Here is a 9,027-nt window from a genome sequence, read left to right as displayed (position 1 = left end):
CAATTATTGTTGTAGGTGGCAACTGCTTTGTTACACATAGGCCTATTACCCAAAACGACACCAATAAATATCTCCCATCACAACCACTCCGCTCTGCACGTGATCTATGGGCAGAGTTATTAAACCTGGGGAAGTGATATAGTGGAAGGTGATAATGCACCAGTCACTGAGCCCCCAACTGTTATATTTTAAAACCCAGCCTGTTACTTTAGAGTTATAAGCTGATTGGCAGGTGCTTAACACTGGTCACATTGTGGCAGATGTATTAAGCCTGGAGAAAAGATAAACTGGAGATAATGTGAAAGGAGAAAAAGCACCAGCCAATCTACTCCCAACTGTCATTTTCAAACACAGTTCAATGGGGCAGATGTATTTTAGCGGCGCTTATCGCGCCACTATAATACTTCCTGCTTCTCATTAACGAAGCGAAGCAGGAGAGGAGACCGACAAGATGTATTAACTCCTCCCTCCAGCGATGTCCCCTCCCTGGAGATAGCGGATCAGTTTATACTGATGCGCTGTCTCCTTCCCACCGACCGGCTGGACTGGGCATGCGTGGGATCTCGCTACTCACGCAAGATCCCGAGCACAGCCAACAATTTTCCAGGTCTCCTCACAGAGGCCCTTATTTTGATCGGCACGGTACGGCCCGCGTGCGGCCGTACCGCCGATGTTTTTTGTCTGCACATGCGCAGAGGTCATTCTGCGCATGTGCAGCCCCCTTCGCCGCAGACGGATTTCGTCCGCCGCAAAGGGGGCGTATAGGGGCGTGAGGGGCTTCAGCCCCTCATTTCCCTATGTGTACGCCCCGCGTTTCATGGGCGTTCCCATGCAAACGCGGGGCGTATGCATGGTAATGAGGGCATGACGCCCTCATTACCATGACATGGGGGCGGAAAGCTGACGTCGCCGGATGTCAGCTTTCAGCCCCCTTACAAGCTCCCACACGGACGATTGTCCGTGTGGTCTGAGCTTGCGGGAGCTGCCGCGGCGTGCGGGCCTGCCTTCGATGGTCGTCGACCATCGAAGGCAGGGGGCAGCTCCCACCATGGTGGAGGCGTAGCCTCCACCATTTTTGTGCGGATCGCCAGCCGTCCGTGTATGGACGGCCGTGGCGATCCGTCCGGTGGGCGGCCCTTGGTTTGTGCGGTCGGAGCCCCGTGTGCGGCTCTGACCGCACCAACCAGAATAAGGGCCAGAATCACAAGTGAAGTAATTAGCTCCACCTGTGGAACTTTAAAAATGTGTCAGTGAGTAATGAGTGCAGCTGTCCATCGGTCGGATGACCTGGAAAACTTGAACTGTTGGGGTACTTGAGGACTGAGGTTGAGAACCCCTGATGTAAAGGACAGCATCATATCCATATACTGTAGGTCAAAATTCAATGTGTATCATTATAATTTGCAAAGTTTTTTGCAAATTATATTATAATATAAGTATTATAATTTGCAGAAATTCAACACCATAACAATCACAAATGCTGTCATAGTTGGTACTTCATAATGACAATGAGCTCTAAAATTAAGGCAATATAAACTAAAATACTAAGATAAATAGATAAATACACTGACATATGAACAGATTAGATACAAAATAAATCTATATCACATAGTTCTATATCCTGGATACTGTGCGTTTTTCAGGCAAAACAAAAAAAAAATGTAACAATTCAATTGCCCGATAAATCCATGGGGCAATAAATTCTGCTAAAGATCGTTTTTCTTTTTGGACGAATATTAATTGAGCACAATTGAATTCCTTCTCTTATTAGGGTGACTGCTCCAAGCAGAGTGTACTTTTTCCTTTTTTGTTACTTTTGCGTGTAGCTCTACAACAACCAGGGTGATACACACTGCCTATCACTGGATTCACGCTTCTTGAAGCTGTACTTCAACATAGGGTACTATAGTGTTTCATAGATGCCTAATGAGCGTGGAGGTTGCAGATCCCTTTTAAAAGCGTGTTCTTATGGGTCGGTGTTTCATACAATTTCACATGCTCCGTAGCTAGTTGTATACAACTTTGAGCTAGTACAGGTGCGTCGCAGTTGTTGGTGGAAATGTGTGGCAACTGTATTCTTGCCTATGCTTGTAAATGCCCGCTGATGGTAAGAGGATGGGAAGGGACAGCAGGAATGGAGATCTGCTTTTATTCCTGCACATTCCCCTTGCTGACATATAGAAGATGTTGAATCAGCCCCTTTGTCACAATGCATCCATTAGGCTTTAAATTATTTGGCAGTTGGCTGCGAAAATTAACGGTGGTTGATGCGTACATCTTCTGAGATTCAACTTCTAAAATAGGAAGTATGTGACATGCATAGTTTTTTTGGGGGGTGGTTTTTTTTTTCCGATCAACTATAATTTCTCAAAAAAACAAATATTATTTGGTAAATATTGTAATTTTCTTACAGTACTTCATGTCGTATTACGTGTTATGTTTATAGGCGAAAGGTATGCAGATATCTCTGAGTCAGAGGTAGTCGGGATCTGAGTTTCAACTAGTATCTTAGTTAACCATACACTTCCCCTATTTGGCCGCTTTTCACCTGATTCAGATGGATCATGCCGAGAAATCGGGTGAAAAGTGGGTAAATCGGATGTTGTTTGGCACCGGATTCCACGCGCATCGGATAGTAGTCGGAGATTGGACATGCATGCACTTCCAGCCCATAGAAAAGGAGAGGACCCTTTGGCATTGTAAAGTGGGCTAAGATGATGCAATCACATCCGGACCACCCAATTTTTGCGGCCACATACAAAATTGGGTGGTCCCTAAGCCCTCTACCAAGCTATATACCCCAGATTTTCCACATGATTATATGACTTCTATCACCTCAGTCTATCCTGCTCTCCTCAGCCACTGCTCCCTTATTGCTATGACTTCTGCTCATCCCATCTCCAGCTTCCATGTTTATCCCACTACTAGTGGCCAACCCGGTCCTCTGTTTCTGCCAGAAACGGGACAGAATTTACAGAATAAGGGAGTTATTCTGATTCACTTGGAAAGGCACAATCACTCTCTAATTGACAAAACCCATATGCACTGCAGGTGGGGCAGATGTAACATGTGCAGAGAGAGTTATACGGCCTACACACATGCCGATATTAAGGCATTTTCTAAGCGATTTTGCTTAGTTTGGCAAAGTCGCTTAGCAAATGCCCTCACATCGGTGTATGTGTGGGGGCTGTATCGGCAGCCGTGCGCGTCCCCGCGCGTCTTTATCGCTGGCCGAGATTGATGGACAGTGTCCATCAATCTCGGCATCGGCAGTGTTCTCCCACCGGAGAACACTGGCGCTGTCTGCTCGCTTAGCACACAGAGCTGACAGCTCGCTCTGTGTGTGGGCTGTCAGCTCTGTGTACTAGGCGATAGCGGCGCAGCACAGCCCGACCTAGCATAGCTAGGTAGCCCTGCACACATCGCAATGTGTGTAGGGCCCATTAGATTTGGGTGGGGGTGTACTTCAAACTGTTATCTGTGTAAAAATAAAGCAACCAGTATTTACCCTGCACAGAAACAATAAACACCCAAATGTAATGCTGGGTACACACCAGGACGACTAGGGCCCGATCCCCTCAATCTAGATCCAATTCCGACCAATTGGATGTAGATTGTGTGATGATTGGGCCCTTTTCTGTCCTGGTGTGGACCGATCCGATGCGCGGGTCGGTCGTTATTGAGATCCTACCTGCTGCAGGTAGGATCTGAATGAAAACCATACAGCCGTGAGCGGGTCGTGCCCACCCCCCCGTGTCACCATGAGCGGGTCAGACGAGACACTGACGATCCGCTCACGATGTGCATCGTGAGCGGGTCGTCGTGGTGTGTACCCTACATAACTCTCTGCACATGTAACATCAGCCCCACCTGCAGTGCAAATGGTTTTGTCCATTAGAGAGTAATTGTGCCTTTCCGAGTGAATCAGAATAACCCCCTGAATATATAGCATCACAATCAAAAACTGTTAATCCAAATAAAAAATAAAATCAATTGCCCTTAACAAATCAACAACATGAACATTTTCTCCAGCCACTGCCAGCTGTATAAAGCTACATCTTGCCAGCTGTGCTCTCTATTCATGTATAAAGGGCTCTTTAACCTGGCCAGGGACACACACACACACACACACACAACATGAATTCAAATGTGTCTATCAAACAACAAAGATGATATACTATGCACATAGGATATATAATAAGCAGTATGGTAAAAGAAAGAAGATGAAATAAAGCATGCTCTGTTATGTTGACAGGCAACAGCTTGCTCCGCTACAGATTGTGTTCCTTCTGAGTCTGCATCACAAACTGTAACAGCATTACTAAACATATTCAGCATTACATAATATTACAGGGAGTTAGACCAAGTGTGTGCAGGGAACAGGGACAAAGGCAGTCAGGCAGCTGGGACAGACTGTGTAGTTACTGCTATGACAGATCAGAACAGAGCCTCATTCCAGTAATGGGTGAGTGAGAAACACTGCTGGCTCAGTACCATTATATAGAAATTACCTGCTTGGATGTTTTTAAATTATAGATAGATAGATAGATAGATAGCAGGGGGTATGGATCATTAGGTCTACAAGAGAATGGTCGACATGTTGAAAAGTCATCATGGGTCTAGGTCGACAGGTCATTAGGTTGACCTGGGCGAGGTCAACATGGGCTTTTTCACTGTTTTTTTTACACGAATGTCGACATGGACACTGAAACGTAGCAGCGCGTCCCCAAGTGCATGGCTCGCTAGACTTGCCATGCTTCATGCACGGTGCCTCGCTACACTCGGCAAACTATTGTATTCTCCCACCACGCCCTAGTGGATGGTAGGGCATGAAATACCGCCTGTTGGAACATGTTGGCTCAAAAAAGAGTGAAAAACCCCATGTCCACCTTGCCCATGTCGACCTAGACCCATGTCGACCTTTCAGCATGCCAACCTAATGGTATCGACCCATAATGCTTGTCGACTTAATGACCATATCTCATAGCAGGGATTCCAATCCATATATATGTTGAGGAACAGGGAGCAGCACACGATCTTTTTTTTTTCTTAAAGACAATTTAGTTGTATTGCGAAAAGATGGCAATCAAAGCTATAAAAACACATCACAAACATGTAACCGTTCCAATGGTGCCAAACATCATGGTTACACATCGTGATCCGGGAGAGCTGAAGGCAAAACAGCTCATCACCCTTCTGCCCGACAGCTGTTTCTATTTTACCACCTTCATCGAAGGCATAAAGCATAGTAGCCATGTCTGTTCTTAAATAGAGACAGGGTGCCCACCAGAAATGACCACAATATTTTCCCCCTGATATCATGAGGAATGGAAGCAGAGCAGTCAGCGTTACATAAATTAAAATACAAATGAGAAAAAAAACTGCGCTTGTGAGGACTGAATAATATTGTCACAAAATAGAAAATTAACATTTGAAAAAAATAAATACAGAAATGAATTATTTAAAAAGCTTAATGCTGGGTTGAGAGAGATTACCCCTTCTCAGTTCTCCATGGGCAGAGTCCTATTCCTATAAGGACTTGGTAATTGTTACAGTGGATGGAGGTGATTATTAATTGGACCAAAAAGACCACTCACGATTCCTGGGAAGATCTTGTGCCAGTGTCTCAAAAACTGTCACTCTCTCAGGATAGGCAATGTGGAATTTTGGGTATGCCAAAATGGAAGGAACATCACATAGGTAAGTGCACTTTACCTACTTCACCGCTAGCAGGTGACTTCCAATCCCCAAATAGGCTCAGTCCTCACTAGTTGTACAGAGCTCCTTGGCAGCCGTTGGAGGGATGGCAAATGAAATGACCCAATCGGCTGGAACTCAGCGTCTTCTCACATAGGGGGCTGTGGAAGAATTGAGCCGACGGAGGAATCCAGAGTGTGGGTCCCAAATGGGAGCCAGGGGTAATGGTAATAAAGGTGATAATCCTACCTACTGTAGCTTAATGCTATTCTTAAATTGGTAAAGTGCATTTACCTATGTGACATTCCTTCCATTTTGGCATACCCAAAATTCTACATTGCCTATGCTGAGAGAGTGACCGTTTCACTTTTTCTATATATATACAGGTCGAGTATCCCGTATCCGAATATCCGTTATCCGAATTATTCCAAAATACGGACATTCCAGAAAGTGAAAAAAAAATTTTTTTTTGCTAAAAACTCACTGGGGACATATGTAACAGCATCACTGGGGACATGATATGTAACTGGCACTATATATGTGCAAGACAATGATTGCTTGGCATTCAAATTCAGTGCTGAGATAGTACACACATTTTGTTTCACGTTTTGAAACCTTGTTTTTTGAACAATTAAAATATGTTTGTGTGTATTTTATGTGGTAATAAAATATATTTGTGTGTATATTATGTGTTTATACAGCATAAATGCAAGATACTTCAAAATACATCATTGAAATATTAAAATATTCCGAAATACGGAATAATCCGTTATCCAAAATTCTCCTGGTCCCGAGCATTTTGGATACGGGATACTCAACCTGTATATATATATATATATATATATATATATATATATATATATATATATAAATATATATATATATATATAAATCACTTGCATATTTTTATTTTTTGAATGAGCGCTGCTACACACTTTCTGTCCTTGTTTTCTCTAGTAGGGACTGACTATCCTGACCTTTAGCAGATGCTTTTCTGAAAACCAGCTATTGTCTAATTGCACCCAATTATATTCTCTATTTAATATTTCTTCCTTTTGTAACTTTATTGCTACTGGCTGCAATCAGCAACAAAAGTATAGTGCATGTTAGGGATGCCACCTAGGTGGTATAGATGGCGCTGTTGCACTTACCCAGCAGTCCTTGAAGCCTCCTGCAGGCTAAAGGTTCCCATACGCGCACCGATCCCGGTGGTGCCATCTGTGCTTTGAGGTGCGCGCTCCCGCGGCACCTCATCGCACAGTACAAAAAGTATGTGCTGCACAAACTTTTTGTACTTGCTTTTCATCGCATTGCATGCACAACGCATGCAAAGGCATGCAATGCTATTTTAACCCAGAACGCACACCGGGATCCGTGCGTGTATGGGCACCTTAAGGCTTCACCTATAACAGCCACGTTCAAAGGGGTAAATTAGGTTCACCCCAACACCGGTGCTGCCAGGACTTTTGAGGGTACAAGGCTGCTACAGGAGGCTGGGCAAGGCAAACACAGGAGTCAGACTGGGACACAAAAGGAAGGACCAGACACACAAGACAAATACAAACTTTAGCACACTACTATGTGAGAGTAGCACGGGATCACTGTAGCAGATGCTATACATGAGCACCACAGCACTACAGATGGAATTACCAAGCACTGGGTACTGAACCACAATGGTGTTAGAGGTGCAGTCCCAGGCAGTGTCTAAATGCAATATTGTACAAACAGACAAGTGACAGGTCCGGATTCAGGAGCAGAGCCGGCACAGGCAAGTAGATACAAACAGTACCAGGACCAGATTGTGGGGCAATTCTGGTTACAGACAGACAAATGGGTTGCGCTCACAAATGGAAACACGCTCTATTGGAGCAAGTATCAACCGGGACAAACAGGACCAAACAGCACAGGCACATGAAGGGTCAAATAAACTTTGGGAAACAGGATCCAGGTGGGTACAAACTGTGTGCTGGATAGGGTATACAGACAAGGACTAAGTACAGGAGATAAGCAGAAGGATTGGTCAGGAAAGCAAGCATGTGCTCTGCTGCAATGGCTAGAAACCAGCAGTATAACCAGCACAGTGCTTAGGGCAGGCTGGGTAATATAGGGAGCAATGTCCAATCAGAACAGCTAGAATGGACAAGCCCCCTTAATGAGGAAAGTAACTGCAGGTGACAAGGCAGAGAGCTAATTGCCTAATTATCTGAAAGGTGAAACTGAACACAGAACAAATACCGGAGTCAGGCTTCATTTACACAGACTCGCCAGAGGGGGCTCGTAACAGTGCAGGGACGTGCAGTCAGGAGAGACAGGGGAGGCAGTGTCTCCCCTGTCCATAATGATTAACAAAATAAGATAATACAAAGAAAATACTTAGGGCTGTTTCACACAGTACGGTTCCTGCCGCACGGTGAAATCCCGTACGGTCAGGGAGCCGCGCCGCACTCAGAATTTTATAATGGCAGGGATGGCCACAGCCCGGCAGCCGTCCCTTCCAGTGGGGGGATCCGGCTGCAGCCGTGCGGCCGGGCCGTGGCCGTCCCGTGTGAATGGACACAATAGTGTCCATTCACAACTGCTGAGTGCGGCACGGCTCCCTGGCCGTACGGGATTTCACCGTGCGGCAGGAACCGTACTGTGTGAAACAGCCCTTAGGACACATATTTGTAATAAGTATATGCTTAGTATTATTCTAATCATTTAAGGTCCCCAATTTCGGAGGAACCTAGAGCAATGCCAAGTCTGTCAATGTCAAATGTGCAGAAATGGGGCGGGCTAGGGATAGGGCCAAGCTGCAGGCTGTAAAAGCCCATTAAAGCTTGTATACGAGGCTTGTATAGGAGGCACCTATAGAAGTGCCTCAGTGATAGGGACATGCTTTCTGACTATATGAAAGAAGGCCCATGTCACTGGAGCAGATGTGATTGGGCAGGCCAGGACATGCAGGATGCCCTGCAACAAGCATTTTTGTTGTTTACCACTGCGATGGAGGTGTATACCTTGATAAAGGGGTTTGCTAGCCCCGAAACGTCGGAATTCACCTTTGCTACTAAAATGTATTTGACAAAGTCTGTGGAGCGCCTCTATCATTGCTTGCATCGCCCTGTACATACCTGTCCAGGGGGCACCCGTGGCAGCTGCCCGACGAGTGCCGGGTTGACATACCTCCCAACATACCTCCCAACTTCTGTCCGTATGACACCGCGTCCGAAAAGGGGGTGGGCGTATGCAAATGAGGGCGCGGCTTATGCTAATTAGCCGCGACCTCATTTTCATACGAGAATAGACGCTGTGCGCATGCGCACAGCGTCTATTCTACTAGATTGGGGG

This window comes from Crinia signifera, chromosome 12 (genome assembly GCF_055691185.1).
Source record: "Crinia signifera chromosome 12, ASM5569118v1, whole genome shotgun sequence".
Lineage (NCBI taxonomy): Eukaryota > Metazoa > Chordata > Amphibia > Anura > Myobatrachidae > Crinia > Crinia signifera.
The sequence above is the reverse complement of the archived record's forward strand: the minus strand, read 5'-3'. Positions refer to the sequence as shown.